This window comes from Lolium perenne, chromosome 4 (genome assembly GCF_019359855.2).
Source record: "Lolium perenne isolate Kyuss_39 chromosome 4, Kyuss_2.0, whole genome shotgun sequence".
Taxonomy (NCBI): Eukaryota; Viridiplantae; Streptophyta; class Magnoliopsida; order Poales; family Poaceae; genus Lolium; species Lolium perenne.
In genome coordinates this window covers 343,694,984-343,711,611 of record NC_067247.2, presented here as the reverse complement: position 1 = coordinate 343,711,611, position 16,628 = coordinate 343,694,984, and positions in this window count along the sequence as shown.

Here is a 16,628-nt window from a genome sequence, read left to right as displayed (position 1 = left end):
TTCACCGGTGCATTCATTTGTTCTACAATGTCATGGACACCGCGATGATCAATGCCGGGCGTCCCTTGAACTAACGGTCTGATGAGTTCCCGCGTGTTGAAAGACGGATGCCTAAGTGCGTCACAAGGCAGAGGAGAGGGAGCGAGGCCACCATGAGTGTGACCAGATGAAGATCATGTCTATGTCCAGGTTCGATCGTCGCTGCGATTAGAGGGAGTCCCGCTGTGAAGAAGCAGGAGCGCGAGATTTGGGTCTCGTGCTAGGGCCCCAATGGTGTTGGCCATGCCAACGTCTAGTAGGGCGTGTGGCTCCGAGTAGCCCGGCTATGGTAGGGCGTGCGACGACGACCCTCTGTAAAAAGATGGATCAGTTTGACTAAATATTAATGAGAAATCCATAGTTTATTTTTTAAACGGAGGCAAAAGCTTTGCCTCATCTATTAATTAAGCAGAAGGTGCCCGGTTTTTAGGAGAAAATCGGGCAAAAACCTACAAAGACAGGGCCAAACCCACACCCACCCACACGACGCCACGAAGGCACACCGAGCCACCATGGCTACACACATAAGCTACACAAACGCGAAGCTCGAGTTGGCCTATGCCAAACAGATGGCTCCCCAAGAAAAGGCCGGTAGCTCCGATTCTGACGACGAGCCGCGGAGAGGAGACGCACAAGACCTGCGCCGAAAAGGACCTTTACCGTCGAACCGTCCCTCGAAGGTCATCGTACACCACCCAAAGGCAGCTTCGACTTCACAGCAAGAGGAGGCCAACCTGAAGACATTCGGAAACACCGGGACGGAGCCGACTAACACGGTCTTGCAGCAACCAAACCATGCCCAACGCCATTGTCGTTGCCGCCCAAGCCCACCGCCGAGAGTCACCTTATCGCCCAAGCGACCCAAGGTCAAGCACCCTCGAAGATGACGAACATTCGGAGCCGCCGCTCCGACATACCGCTGCTCCGTCGCGCCCTGCGCATCCACCAAGACCACCACCTTCCGGGGCCGCCGCCCCGACATACCACCGCTCGCTCTCGAGCTGCGACGCCGCACGAACCGTCCCCCCGCAACCCAAGCTGCACAGGGCAAAAGGCCGCAGACCACGGGCATCACACCAACTCTTCCGGGGCCGACGCCCCGACATAACGTCCGACCGTCCCCTCTAGGACGCGTCCGACCGAGCCGACTGCCCTACTGCCCACGCAGCCAGGGTCGCCACCCAAGCCGTGACAAGCCGCATCCTTGCACCATAGAGATGCTGCCCCACCGCCTTCCGGGGCCGCCGCCCCGGCTCACAGCCACCTACCCGAGGCCAGCGCCTCGGCATCCTCCAACGCAGACGGTAAGGCAACGCAGTCCGGCAAACAAACCACCCTTGCCGAGTGAAGTTCACGCCCTCCAAAGACGACGCCTCCAAGAAGGGAAGCGACGAGACCGCCGCCGTCGCCCGCTCCGGCCGAGGCAAGAGCTTGGGTTTTCACCCAGAGGGCATGAATCCTCGAAGGCAGGAGAGGTGGAAGCTCCACGACGATGCCTCCAAGAAGGGGAACGGCGCCCTGAGGCGTCGCCATCGCCGGCGCCGACCAGGTCGGGCAGAGCTTTCGCTCGGAGCAAGCACCCTCCCGCCGAGGCTTCTTTCACCGGCAGGGAAGCCGGAGCACGCCATCATGCTCACCAGCACCGTCAACCACCTCGCCCACCATGACACCGCCGCTGCCCGGGGCTTCCGCCCCGGCACACCACCACCAACCAGCAGCCACTGCAACCTGTAGCACCTCCACGGCCAGGGGCCCTCGCCTGCCACAAACGCCCAGACCTCCCGTGGCCGAGCTGGCCCGCAAGGCCCGGATCTGGCCCGACCACACCCGGCGCCGCCGCGCCACGCCACATCCGCACAGCCTCCACGTGCAGCCCGTAGCCAGCAGGGCTGCCGCGCCTGCCGCCCGCCGCCGCGCCCGTCGCACGCCGCCGTGCCCGTCGTAGACTGCATCCCGCCGCCGCGATTCCCCCAATCCGCGAGCTAGCCTCCGCCGGCCGGAGAGAGGACAGGTCCTGCCGCCGCCGCTCCACGCGGGCTTTGCCCGGCGGAGACCACCGGCGACGGCAGGGGACGGAGGGGACGGAGGGGGAGGGGTGGTTGCCGGCGAGTGGTGTCGCCGCCCGTGTCGCCCAGGGGAGGAGCGACGTGGGGGCCGTTTTGTTCTGAAATCCATAGTTATTTTTCTGAGTTAATGAACTAGCCAGACTGGAGCGGAAGAGGGGGAACACGTGGACGGTCTGCGATGCGTTGGGATGACACATTTCCATGCTAAATTTGGAAGGGCGCTAGGTCGGCAGGGCACCTCTAAGAGCATCCCCACTCGTTGGCGCTCCCCACGCCCAAATCCGGTGAAATTTTCGTGCGGATTGGAGGAAGATTTGGCGTGGGGAGCGCCGAAGTTCCAGCCGTCCCCCCGGCAGGAAACCCCCAACCTCGACCATTTGACATATTTCAAACAAATTTAACATAAAATTTAACAAGTTCGGCGACCAAAAGTATGAAAATTGCTGAAACAAATTCGGCGATAATCAGTACAATGTTTAACAAGTGCTGAAACAAATGAAGCACACAATTTCACAATTTTTCAAACAAATTAAGACCGACTAGTTGGCGTCGGCGTTGGCGTTGCCTCGGAGCCTCCATATGTGCTCCACCAGATCATCTTGCAGCAGCTGATGCATTGTAGAGTCTCGAATCTCCTGGCGCATAGCAAAGAAGGCGGGCCATGATGGAGGCACCTGGTGATTAGGCTGTGCAAGAGGACCCTCTCTCTCATATGGTGCTTCTTGCTCAGCCAGAGGAACCGGATGCTTTCGCTCATTTCAATAATCATATTGTGTAGGCACACACAGCAGTTCATCACCTCCCACATCTGATCTTTCGACCAAGTCATAGCGGGGAACCGGACGACAGCAAATCTCTGCTGGAGGACACCAAATGCACGCTCGACGTCTTTTCGGCAAGCTTCTTGTTTCTTGACAAACTCGCAAAGTTTGGGGGTGCTAGGGTTGGAGATAGTCTTCACAAATGTTGCCCACTTTGGATAGATACCGTCTGCAAGGTAGTATCCTTTGTTGTAGTGCCGACCATTGATCACATAGTCCACCGGGGGAGCATGACCCTCAACAAGCTTGGAAAAGACCGGGGAGCAGTTTAGGACGTTGATGTCATTGTTGGATCCAGGCATACCAAAGAAAGAGTGCCAAATCCAGAGATCATGGGTAGCCACTGCTTCAAGTATCACAGTGCAACCTTTTTTGTGACCCTTGTAAATTCCCTGCCACGCAAACGGACAGTTCTTCCATTGCCAATGCATGCAGTCAATGCTTCCAAGCATCCCTGGAAAACCCCTAGCTTCATTGGTTGCAAGGATCCTCTGAGTGTCTTCGACAGTGGGTGATCTCAAGTAGTAGTCCCCGAACACTGCTATGACGGCCCCGCGTAACCGGTAGAAACAATCAAGGGCGGTGGACTCCGCCATCCGAAGATAGTCATCTGCGGTATCACCGGGAGCTCCATACGCCAAAGATCCTCATAGCCACTATGCACTTCGCAGTGAAGAAAATCCAACCAAACCGAGTGCAATCCGCCTTGCATCCGAAGTAGGGATCAAAGTCTCGGATGGCATACACAATTTGCGAAATAGCTTTCGCTCATCCTGAAACGACGCCGGAAAACACTCTCACCGTGCAATGGATTGTCGGCGAAGTAGTCGGCGTACAACATGCGGTAGCCCTCCATTCGGCTGTCTCGGCTTGCACTTCCGGCGACACGGTGTCGACCCACCACGTCGACCAGTTGCCAGTCCGGCGTACATGCTTGCCAAGCAACCGAGGATCATCATGTGCTCGTCGTCTTGGGCGGCTGCTGCCATCTCTTCTTGCATAAGCTCGACGAACATCTGCTCCTCCTCTTCGTCCGAGTCCATGGCCGGCGAGGCAAATGGACGAACACCTGACGGGCGTGGTCGAGGCAACCCGAGCCGCGAGCGACGAGGAGCCGGCCAAAGTCGGAGAACAGGCCGGCGGAAGAGCAGCCAGATAGGCCGTCGTCGAAAGGCGGCGGAATCTGGGCAACAAGCCGGCGGGGTGGTGCCGACGGCGAGAGAGATACGAGGGGTGGGGGAGATTTTGAGCGACGTGGCGGTGGGGTTCGTGCGTCGAGTCACCGACAGATCGGGCCCTTCCCCGCTTTTCACTCGTCCGGAGTCCCCGAGCGCGCCCCGGGGGGCCGGGGATGGCGTGGGCTCGCCGGATGGATGAAGGGCCAAATCCGGACGAAAACGAGGAACCGGGGGCGCGACTGGGACGAATTTCGCCGTTCGGATGGAAAAAATGTCGCTCGGGGGCCTCGTCGGGGGACGAGTGGAGATGCTCTAACCTTCTGCATTGAGCCGATGGGCTAGTTTTTCTGACCTTAGTCCGTGCGAATCAAAATGAATAACCACACTGAAGAAGCCCTAGAGGTAAAATGTGCCCGCAACTCTGATGCTGTTGCTCCCACAGTACCACACATTATCTGCAAGAAAACAAGAAACAGAGGGAACAGTCAGGATCGCATTAGCTGATGGACCATCAGCGGGACAGCGCCAATAATTAGGACCGGCGGAGACATTGCTTACACTCTCAGTATTGAGGAGGAGCAGGTATCTATTGGTCAGAGAGACATCTGGATGCAAAGCCATCGGATCTTGGATATGCATATGACCGTCCAAAGGAATTGTTGCTATCCTTGATGAGTCCAGAGTCCTCGCGCATCTGGATTCTGGGGCATGGATGCCGAACCTGGATAATAGCACGGCAATGCCACACTTTCGCCCAACAAAAACTGTTGCGTGCAAGATTTTAAGGTGCTAATGTGCTACCATGTACGATCGTTTTGCTGTCAATCTAAATCTTGAATGTTTGGGTAGAAAGAGTGAGATCATAACGACGATATTATCATCCTATGGTTGAGTACTCGAGACGCTTAACCCGATCAATGAACGATCATGCTCACCTTTTTTAAAGATAGAAGGAACACGGGAAAACGACCATTCAGTTGCAACGCTCGCATCCTCTGAAGAAGTTTGTCAGCTGAAGAAAACAACACACCTCGTTCTCGCGCACAGAGCGAAAATGACATGCGCCGCCACGGAAAACAAAGCTGACGCACCTCTCGTTCAAACTACTACAAAGGACCGACATAGACGGATACGTGTAAAGACTGTTTTGCTCTTTTGAGAAAACTTTTTTGCAAATCGACTTCTACAAGCATATTCTGCTTTGGCGAAAATCCTACGAAGCTGAACCGTGGTGTACAGGGTATTTCGGATCTCTAATGAACGCTAGCATTAGGCGGCGCTCCATCCCCTTTCTTTTCATTTGTTGAGAACTACTGCTGTTTTTCGTTATCTCCTGATAATGAAAATCGATCCCCTGAGGGGTAGATCGCTTGGAAAAAATAAAAAAACAGGGTATTTCGGATGCGGGAAAGGACAGTTCCGTATATTTGTTAAAAATCTAATCTAGCTTTCTAAAAAAATTACATTTCGGAATGGAGATAATACTTGGGATTTGGGGAACTCCGACTCATAACCTGAAGCTTCAAAATGCGGAGTGAGAACATATGGAAGAAAGATTGTAGAAACACCTAAGTAATTTGAAAGGTGAACATCTGTCCTCGGGGGAGGGGGGGTGACGACAGTTCCTGAACAACTGTTCTTCGATTATAGTGATCTTATGTCTTATCGTTGAAGTGTCGAAAGGGTGTCCTTACTGCTAGATCCTCTAAGGAGGGAAAGATCGTAGGTAGTATGAATTGGAAGAACGATTGATTACTTTGCATGTTGTTTGCAAAGTGGCAACAAGGTGAAACAAAAAGAAAGTGCCGCCTAGCCAAATCGAGTGTTATTTGTCGTTCAAAAGATCAATGTGCCCTCGAGATTCAAGATCTTGACACAAAAAACATGACAGTCCTTGGTAAATGATTGTTTAAACTTTTATTGGGATCATGTTTGAAATGGTGTTCTAAGTATATAGAAAAACGGTTATCTTGCAGGTCTAAGGACATCTCCAGCGGGACGACGCATATTTATGTCCGTTTGCGTCGGGCACGGACATAAAAAACGTCCTCATGTCCGCATGCGTCTGGCCCTTCTCCAGCCGCAGAGACGCATTTATTTGACCGCATGCGTGATTAGAGAAGAGAGAAAGATTCTATTTGTGGCTAGGAATGAACGCATACGTGATTAAAGGAGGAGAGTGAGGGTTGCATGCTGCCCAACCGGACACAAACGGACGCGCGACGCGTCCACATAGACGCATTCCTAGCGCATATTTGGTCCACGTTTACGTTAGGGCGGACGCTGCGGACGTTTTGCGTCTACCCGCTGAAACGCAGTTCTTATCCGCGCGAATGCAAACGGACGAAAAATGTCCGTTTACGTCACCCCGGTGGAGATGCCCTAAGAGCATCTTCAACCGAGGCCAAATACTTGGCACACACCCAAAAAATGCATTTATACGGCGCGGCAGCGCTCCAGGCCGTTTATATACAATGAGCTTGTACTGTACATGTCTGCATTTTCAAGTTTTTAAATAGAGATGTTATTTCTTTTACCTAGGAGCGTACACTCTTGTGAGTTGTTCTCATAATATCTCAAAAGGGCTTATCTAATTAATTTTCTCCATGCTAAAACAAATGCAGTTTGACAGGTTGAAAATTTAAACAACCGTAGGCCGTTATAAAATGCCTCCTTTGCGCTGCATGATTGCATTGCATGCCACATAGCTGATCAAGATTCAAGATGATAGGTCTAGACAGACGTACCAAAAAGCCGGCCTGTGTTTCTTCTTGCAGAACTTTTACTTCACCATCATCACACCCACTGACTAATGCCATTGGCAGTTTGGCACCATCTGCTAGTCTTTACAATCCCATCAGGTCTACTCCTCCTAAGGGCATCTTCAGCGGGACGACCCATATTTATGTCCGTTTGCGTCGAGCACGGACACAAAAAAATGTCCGCATGTTCGCATGCGTCTGCTTCTTCTCCAGCAGCAGGGACGCATTTATTTGACCGCATGCGTGATTAGAGATGAGAGAGAGGAAAAAATTATGTTTGTGTGGCTAGGAATAAACGCATGCGTGATTAAAGAATGAGAGAGAGGGCTGCATGCAGCTCAATCGGACACAAACGGACGCGCGGACGCGTCCAAAGAGACGCATTCCTGACGCATATTTGGTCCACGTTTGCGTCAGGACGGATACTGCGGACATTTTGCGTCGCCCCGCTGGAGAGCGTTTTTTGTCCGCGCAGACGCAAACGAACCGTTTGCGTCGCCCCGCTGGAGATGCCCTAATTATTAAATGGCTTAGTCCACTTAACCACTCATTGGTTTTGGCCGCTTAGATTACCATTGTCATAGTTTTCCTTATCTTAATGAACTGTTTCTGTCCATTTATAATTCCTCTTGACGCGGCCAGGGTTTGACAGCGAGATGTGGGACCAATTTTGTCCATGGTCCACATGTCAGTGGCAGATGATACGCTTAGAGAGCACGCCCGGTCCGGAGTTTCGCCTATTTTATGCTGCAGACCAAGCTTGTCGCTATCTGCTTATTTTAAGAGAACATTTGTTTAGTTGACAAGGAAGATTCCAACATTTTAGTGTAGCCCCATAACTAAACAACTGCGTGACCTTGGAGCTGGGAGCCGGTCTGTTCTACTCCCTCCGTTGTACTACGAAGTTATCAAAAAAATTATTAAAATTTAGATGTACGGAGTATTTAGATATAAAATGATAAATCTCAAACAACCTTTATAACACGAAGAGAGCATTTTCATTTGCGTAACAATCTGCTAGACCACACAAGTTGATCAGCCCGATTTTCGTCTAGTTTTTTCGTAATTAACTAGACGACTTCTTCTTAATCAATGAACAGGCAAAGCTTTTGTATGTGGATTTTTCTTGGGTTTCAAAAAAAAAAAAAAACACAAGTTGATCAGCTCATTGTATGTGGATTTTTCTTGCCGCCGACGTTGTGGATGTTTTTTAGGTCCCTTCTCGCAGAAGTTTACGTAGCTTCACGTGGTCTTTTCCTAGCCGTTTTGGACTAGGCATATTGTTGAATCCAGGCAAAGACCATTAGGTACAGTTTTTCCACTTAGGCACAGTTTCTTGTTCCATGCATAACCATGGGTAGTACAAAAATATGTAGTGGGAGACGGATACTCATGATCCTATAACTTGCCGATTCTACAATTCGTATTTCTAAGGCTCCAAAAAATAAAAATAAAAAGTTTCGTGTAGACGACACAGGTATGTATATGTGTACCAATTTTCCATACCCAAATTTAAAAATATATAGCTTAGGCAAAAATCACAATTTTCAACTGAAAAGTATAAAGAAAACCCACCCTTTCTAAAATTTCTGTAATTGGTGGTCGGTTAACTGTGTAAGTTGATAACAGAGTAAGTTTAGTCAAATTTAGGAGTACACATTTCCAAAAATGCGCACTCTGCTTAGAACTCTTTCATCGCTCCAACAGACGGTCAGTAGCTCACGCATAGGCAACCGTCGTACAACATGACTGTCGTGCTCCAACAAAGGAGTCGGTCGTGCTAGAAAGTTATCTCAGATGGCCGATCTGAATCTCACAAGGAACAACACACGGGGATTGTCGTAATACCATGCACTATGTGTGAAAAAGAGGTTCCTATAAGCATTTTCACTCGATCTCCTCTAAGTCCTTCCAAACGGTTTGGGGCGTTGGTTAAAAAAAAACCACTCCTCTTCCCCAAAGCATTATTTTGGTTGACAAAAAGCCTGTTTCTAATCCGAAGCTCGCATGCTCTAATGAACGAGTCGGGGCTTCAAACAGATCTGAAAATGGCGTGGGCAAGCGATGTCGGTGACCTCAGAGGAAAATAACCGCATTTCGTCGCTCTCCCCTCCCACCCTGCCAGATTGCCACTGGCACCACCTCCGTCCACCTTTGATGTTTCCCACCTTTGTAAAATGCCTGGCCACCGGAGGCGGAGTCCGCAGTCGTCAATGAAGGTCTTGATTGCTAAAGGCTGGCGCCGGTCAGCCTTCTGTCGTCAGGTGGCTTTCAAGCAGACCCGCGGCACGCACGCTATCCGTGTCAATGCATCGGTTTTCTAAATTTGATAGGTCGATGAGTCGAGCTAGACGGATGGGTTTACTTGGATCGCCCCACTAAAGCGTGGGCAGCCAATCAATATTTATTCCTCCTCTTTGAAACGATTGTCTGCGCGAATTGTTTCGGATATCCGAGAACCATTTAGATCGGCCGCTGGATGCTCCTTATTTGGTCCGTGGTTGGTGTAGGCGGTGTAGCTAGCCTCATCCGGGTAGATGTAGATCCCGTGGCGCGGCGGCCTCTGGTGGCGTGCAGAAGTGATCCGGTGGGTGTGCGCGCAGAGCCACGCATTGAAGTTGGTGACGAGGCGATTGGACAGGTAGGGGCAGGCGGCTGCCGAGACTGGGCGATGGGCCGTGCGCGTGCATGCGCATTTAATGTGGTTCGGCTCCACGTTGAGACAAGCGAGCGTGCAGCTTTTATCGGGGCCGAGATATTATGAGCAGAGTCGCAAGCTGCGGCACCAGGTCAGGTGGATCGCCGATGGTGTGCGTGTCGTGTCGTGTCGTGTAGATCTCTCTCTTTCTTCCTTGATGATGACCAAAGCTAATTAAGCTATCGTGAGGCCACTCTAACCCAGTTCGTGCTGCCAAATTGATTGCATTATTGTCCGGCTGTGCATGACCGAACCGAAGCCGTAATTAGATTGTAATTTTTTCAGTTTTAAGTTAGGTTACAATTTGCGAAATAGCTAACCATATGTGAAACGCTTAATTCGGCTAATAACCGAAATAATTCGATTAAACCAAATGAAACCGAATAGCTCAATCAGCGAAGAAATTCTTTCTCCTGCCCAGCCAAACTTCGCAGTATACGTTTATACAATACAAGGTTAGAATTTCAGTGTACCAAAAACTGAAAACATCTTGGCGTCTTGGTTGTTTGTGCTATTTGGGCGTAGGACGTGAGTTCGACTTCCAATGTCGGCTCCATTTATGTTTTGGCCGCACTTTTTTGTATTTTTGTGTGTTTCACCTGTAAAATATTCCGCAATCATGAAAATAAAAAAATATGAAATATATATCCATAAAACTTACGTGTTATTCAATAATTCGCGTTAACTTTGGTTAGTTTGGTTATTGCCGAAACTGAACTGATATTTTGTGGTTCTTAACGAAACCTTACCGTATTTACCGAAGTCTTGAAACCGTATTAATTGAAAAACTGTATCAACCAAACCGAATTAACTAAATTAACCGAACCCGCAACTGGACATTATGGTATGATAGCGCTGGATGGGAAACATGGCCTTTCCCATTTTGAAGTCTCCTTCATTTCCCCTTGCAAGCTATGGATAGGATGTCAGGTGGAATCCAATTTGTAGTGCATTTTATTTTTTTGTAGTATAAATTTTGAAAGTAAATTTAAACTAGAAAAGAATAAATACACTATAAGTGAAATCCCACCGGAATCCCACCTTACCACCCTAGGTCCCTAGCTATAGACACCTAAATCAAATTTGTAGTGCATTTTATTTTTTTGTAGTATAAATTTTGGCACTAAATTTAAACTAGAAAAGAATAAATACACTATAAGTGAAATCCCACCGGAATCCCACCTTACCACCCTAGGTCCCTAGCTATAGACACCTAAATGCAATTTGTAGTGCATTTTATTTTTTTGTAGTATAAATTTTGACACTAAATTTAAACTAGAAAAGAATAAATACACTATAAGTGAAATCCCACCGGAATCCCACCTTACTACCCTAGGTCCCTAGCTATAGATAGTGCGCGGTATGGACGCGTCAACGCATGCACGACGCCTGCCTATTGAGGGTGCCAACTAGATTTTAAGCTCACGCGCCCCCCCCCCCCCCCCCCGTAATTCCCTAGCACATGTTGGAGGCTAATAAAAACGCCAAGAACCATGTATCAGCCCCTACGCGCAAGGGCTTGGTGGGGGCGCTGGCCCTCAAGTCCACGTAAGATATCGCCCGCCGGTCCGGACTGGCAACCACATAACCCAAAACCCTATCTATTCCCCAATTCCCCCTCCCACTCCATTATTCTTCCCCCGAGAGCATGCCCTCCCATGCCGCCTTGGCTGCCGACATGCCGTCGAAAAGGAAGGCAATGACGACGGACAAGCCGCACAATGCAATGTTGAAGGTGAAGTCGGCAGACATGGCACATAAAAATTTGTAGGTCAAGCGCGACCGGTGCCATCTCGTGACGGTGGACCGCAAAAGGCATCGCATGGCCAGCGAGGCGTAGGCGGCCTCGGAGGCACACAATCCGAAGGCAGGTGCGACTTCTCACCACCATCGCCTATTCAAGGAGCGCGCGTCCCCTTTGTCATCGACATACTAAAACGAGAGGTACGACCCACCACCGCTCTTGCAGATGCATTTCAACTGGCGGAGGAAGCGAAGATCTTCACATGTTTATTGTCCATCATCAATCCATTGGCGAGGGCATGGCACGAGACGTATGATGATCGCCCCCACAAGACGATGATTGATTCCCAAGCATCAGTGGCCTTGGAAACACCGCCGATGATGAAGGAGCTGGACGTGATGGAGGTGTCGATACCATTCATTTGATCTATGTTGGCGAAGGAGAGTTGTGTTCTTTGGTAGAAGAACATTGAAGGCGATTTGCTTGCCCGATATGCTGGCCGGAACTTGGTGCGCCAGAGACTTTTTCATAAGCCTAGACTTTGAATTTTGATTCCCATAGTGAGTTTGAATGTATCTTTTTGGGTCCAAATTTCTACTCGGGCCGGTGACGAGGGCAACCTGGTGTACTGGTATTTGAGCCAGTGATGCCACGGTTTAAATGGCCTAAATGTCTCTTGAATTTACCTGTTTGTGATGCATTTGTTGTACTCAAACATACCTAGACTTTATGGACAGAATGGATCGGGCCCCTCAAGCTACCTGATGGAAACAGCCAATCAAAACTAGGCAGCGAATTTCGTATCCGCTGTCCAACCTATACTCACGTAGACAATCACTTTTGGTGATCAAAAATGCATTGGACCGCTGGAGATGGCCCTCAGGTATAAACTTCCTGGCTGAGAAAACCCCGAGACGCAAACGGCAGATCATAACCCAATAACTAATTTTGTGTCCACCAACCAATGCAAACTTTTGGTGACAGAAATGCGTGGGAGCGATTGACAGATACTCAACTTCCCCATGAGTAAAACTAGGTTTTCCGCATGTGATATGGGCATGCCGCTTTTGTACTGGCATGATGACTAGTGACTGCAAAAGTCTGAAGATTCCCGCGTAGCTGCAGCCTAAGATGAAGTACCGTCTACGGTGTGGCAGAACCAGCAAGAGTGTATGGAAAGCTCGTGCCGCTGGGGTCGATGATAATTTGTACGTACTCCGTACATGTGATTGCTTGGTTTGGCTTTGGTCTCCGAAAATCGCGGTGCACAAACGCTAGGGCGCACGGAATTGTTTCCATGGAGGCATGGAGCAGCGTGGAGTTGGAGATTCTTATACTAATAATTACGCTCTTATCAGTCGAAGTGCATTAGTTTGCGCTGATCACACTGGAGACTAGACTGTGGCGTTTTCACCCGTAGCACGCGCGCGTGCTGGCCGGAGTACATAGTGTAGTCTGTAGCCCTGTACATCCACGATCGTGATCGCAGCTTTGCCGGAATCCGCGTGCCGTGGCCGGTATTTCAGCACGCCCTGGCTCCACTCTACAGTGCGCAGAAAGATGTGCTAGCCAGCCGCCATTCATCCATCGTTGACATGCATGTGGCGACGGAGCAAAGTCCAAGCTAGCTCTGCAGTTTTTGTTTGCTTCACACGGTCGTTGAAGACGTGCGACGCCGCGAGCCTCCGACCATGTGGTATGGTCGCGGCGGCAGTCAGGTTTTGTGGCTACGCGCGGAATTTGGGTGCGCTGTCGTTCACACGCGGACAAGGGCCGGCGACGGGCATTCTCCTTCTCCCTTCTTCCCGTCGAGGAGTGGCAATGCCTGATGTAAATATGCGCAGATTGGGCAGGACCGAGGCGAGTTAAGAAGAGCAGGACCAGGGGGGCGCGTCAGGGTGGCTTCGGTCCCCGCCGATCGGAATGGAGGAGACAGAATGGTCACCGCGGCGTGCCTGTCGCCGAGCGACGCCGGGCGCGCGCGCGCGCACACCGGCCATGTTTCCGCACTCGATCTATCGACAAGACTTCGGACCGCGGCCCAGCCGATCTCCCTGAAATGGCATCTGCCATGCGCGCGCGCGCCATCTCGGAACTGTACGCCGGAGCTCGTCGCTTGCGCGGGAAGCCCACGCGCGCCGCGTTCGCACTTGGCACGGACGTTCGCAGACTGCAGCCTTCACATGCATGCATGGATCTGTGTTCTGTGACCCTGGCCGTCCGTCCGGTCAATCGCGACAGCTGCAAGTGAATGCCGTCCACCCCACACGTCAGGTCGATCCATCGCGTACGAACTGTACGAGCTAGCCCTAAATGCCAGGCAGCCCCACCCACCCTCACCTGTTCCACCCATTTTAATGTCTTGTCCGGCCGGTGAGGCAACGTGGCGGCCGCATGATCCGTGGCGAACTTGCCAGGTGAAGTCCAAGCGAGTGTTGTCTCGTTCTGGTCTGCAGGGGCGGAGCCAGGATTTGGGCATGGGTGTGTGTGGGGGGGTGGGGGGGGGGGGGGGGCGGGGGCGGGAGCATGTTTTTTGTTCATAAAATGAAATCCCTATTAACTCTTTTGGGTATCTTTTTTTCCCATAAGGATATTGAATACAAGTAACCCTCTTTAGTGGTACTGTAATTTTGAAAATGAACACGCAAATACCCATCAAATGTAAGTAAATATATCCGAAACATATAAAAGGCAGTTAATCCTGCAGTAAAGGAGGCTATTATTCCAAAAAAGGGCGAATAGAACCAACTAAAGAGAAGAGCCCGGCTTTAAATGAACAAAATCTATATAAGCACAAACATGCAGGTCAGGTCCACTGTATTCTACATTTACTGGATGTGTGTGAGTTAATAATGTTATCAGAGCCCTATAAGAAGTGCTAACCTATTAGTACAGTTTAATTCTGAATTTCTGAATATTCAATCTGTCATTCTGTCCTATTCTTTTTCTTTATTGTTAAGCTAGAAAAGTATATAACAAACTGAAATACGAACATATTTGATTTATATCTCTCATCTTAGCCCATGTAGGCATTAACACATCAGATATCACACGAAGTATATACCTTGATAAATTGATGCTGTGGTGATTTTACTGGAGTAGACGGTTGTGAACCGCAAATATACCTCTGTCCTCCGAAGCGTAGCAGACGTATCTTGATCTTGACTTCGATCCGGCTGTATGCCGCGGAATTGGACGGCGAACGGCGGTAGCCGCAAGCGCCTTACAGTACCCTAGGAGCGAGATGGAGAGATAGAGGCGGCGGCACTCACACGCTGTGTCCTGCTTTCGATCAATCGATCAATCTGATCGATCGCTCGGCTGTGTCCAGGTTCAGACGAGAGCACGATGGCCATAGCCTGGTACATGGGCTGTTGTATAATGGGCTTGACTTCGGTATGCAGTGGACCAGTTAATTAGCAGTGGGCTAATTAAGCTATTACTTCCGGCCATTAGCACATGTATACGGTGTTATATTATACGCTGTACTAGTATTACCTACTGACGATCATTGAGGGGGGCCAACCATTGGGGGGGGGGGGGGGGGGGGGGTCTAGCCCCTGCTCGCCCCTGGCTCCGCCCCTGCAGGTCTGGTCTTCCTTGAACGTGCATGCGCGCGCTGATGCGGCTCCGTGCCCACCGCCACCCATTTCGATGGAGGAGGAGGACGCCTTCGACGTCGACGTCCAAGGGCCCCTGTCGATCCTCACTTGTGTTCAAAAATGCATAGCACCGAGAAGAAGAAGAAGGGGCCACCGTGTGGACGTTCGAAGCATGGGAGAAAGAAATGAAAGCCCCACGATAGAGGATGGAGGGTCAAACCATACTCTACACCGACTACTTTGCTCTACCATGTGCAACATACGTGCCAATTTTCGGAGACGCTACAGGATGAGCAAGGACGTGTTCATGTCGATTTTTCATGACGTTAGAGAGTTTGACAAGTACTTCGTGCAGAAGCACGACGCTGTTGGCACCCTTGGTTTCTCATCAATCTACGAGTGCACCGCTGCTACGAGGATGGTTGCATATGGAGCCATGTAGATCCACAAGACGACTACCTTTCCATCAGTGGCTCAACTGCCATTGAATGCACTATAGGTTTTGCAGACTGGTGGTCAGGAAGGTTGGGAAAGACTGCTATTTGAGAGGGCCAAATGAAACAATGACTGCTAGGATTATGGCACAAAACGCAACGAGAGGGATTTCATGTGATGCTTGGCAGCATCGTTTGCATACACTGGTCATGCAAAAACCGCTTGTTTACTTGGCAAGGTTTGTACACATGACATCATGGATACTACAATGTGGTACTTAAAGTTGTGGCAGATCAAGACCTTTGGATTTTGTATTCTTTTTTTTGGCATGGCCGAATCATAAAATGATATCACCGCGCTGCACAACACTCATGTTTGCGAAACTAGTTAAAGATCATGCTCCACCATATAACTCTGAGATCAATGGCCACACATATACGAAGGGGCACTACCTAGCCGATATCATCTATCCTAGATCGACTGCATTTGTGAAGACAATCTTCGAGCCTCTAGATCAGAGGAAGTCACGCCTTGCAGAGCGCCAGGAGAGCTGCACGAAGGATATCGATCGGGCATTTTGTGTGCTCCAATCTCGATTTGCTATTGTTTGGTACCCTGTTCTTACTTGGTCTCAAGATCAAATGTAGGAGGTGATGCATTCTTGTGCGATCATGCACGACATTGTCAGAGAGAGCGACCTGAAGACTCGAGCCAATGGCCTTGTTGGTCATGTGAGTGTTATGGTCCTCTTGCGGCTGTTGATCACCATTTGCTAGTGGATTTTGCTGATATCTCACCATGCATTTGAAAATCCGTGACATAAATTCTCATCAACAAGTGCAACATCATCTCGTAAAGCATTTGTGGATGCTCAAAGAAGAGTCATCAACTGTGTCGCCGGTTTAATAAACTTTAACTTCAAATTATTTGATTTATTATATTCTTTATTTACAAATAATATTGTAAAAACAAATTTGTTCAAAAACTAGAAACTGCAAAAACATAAATGAGAAAAAAACGGTTCACCGATGCGTTTTGAGACGCAACTAGGAACGGCCGTATTAGAAAGATGGCACCACGTGTCGGTATTCTCAACCGATCACTTCTAATATTATTTAGACGACGCGACTGTAGATGGTCGTCGAAGATGCACACTCAATTGCATTAGGTCGCAGAGGGCCTAGTACGTGTGTAGCCTCTAGGTGCACGATTGCGCTGAAAGTCGGGACGATTGGTCGGCACACCGCATCCGCATACCATGCTTTGCGAGAGTATATATACCG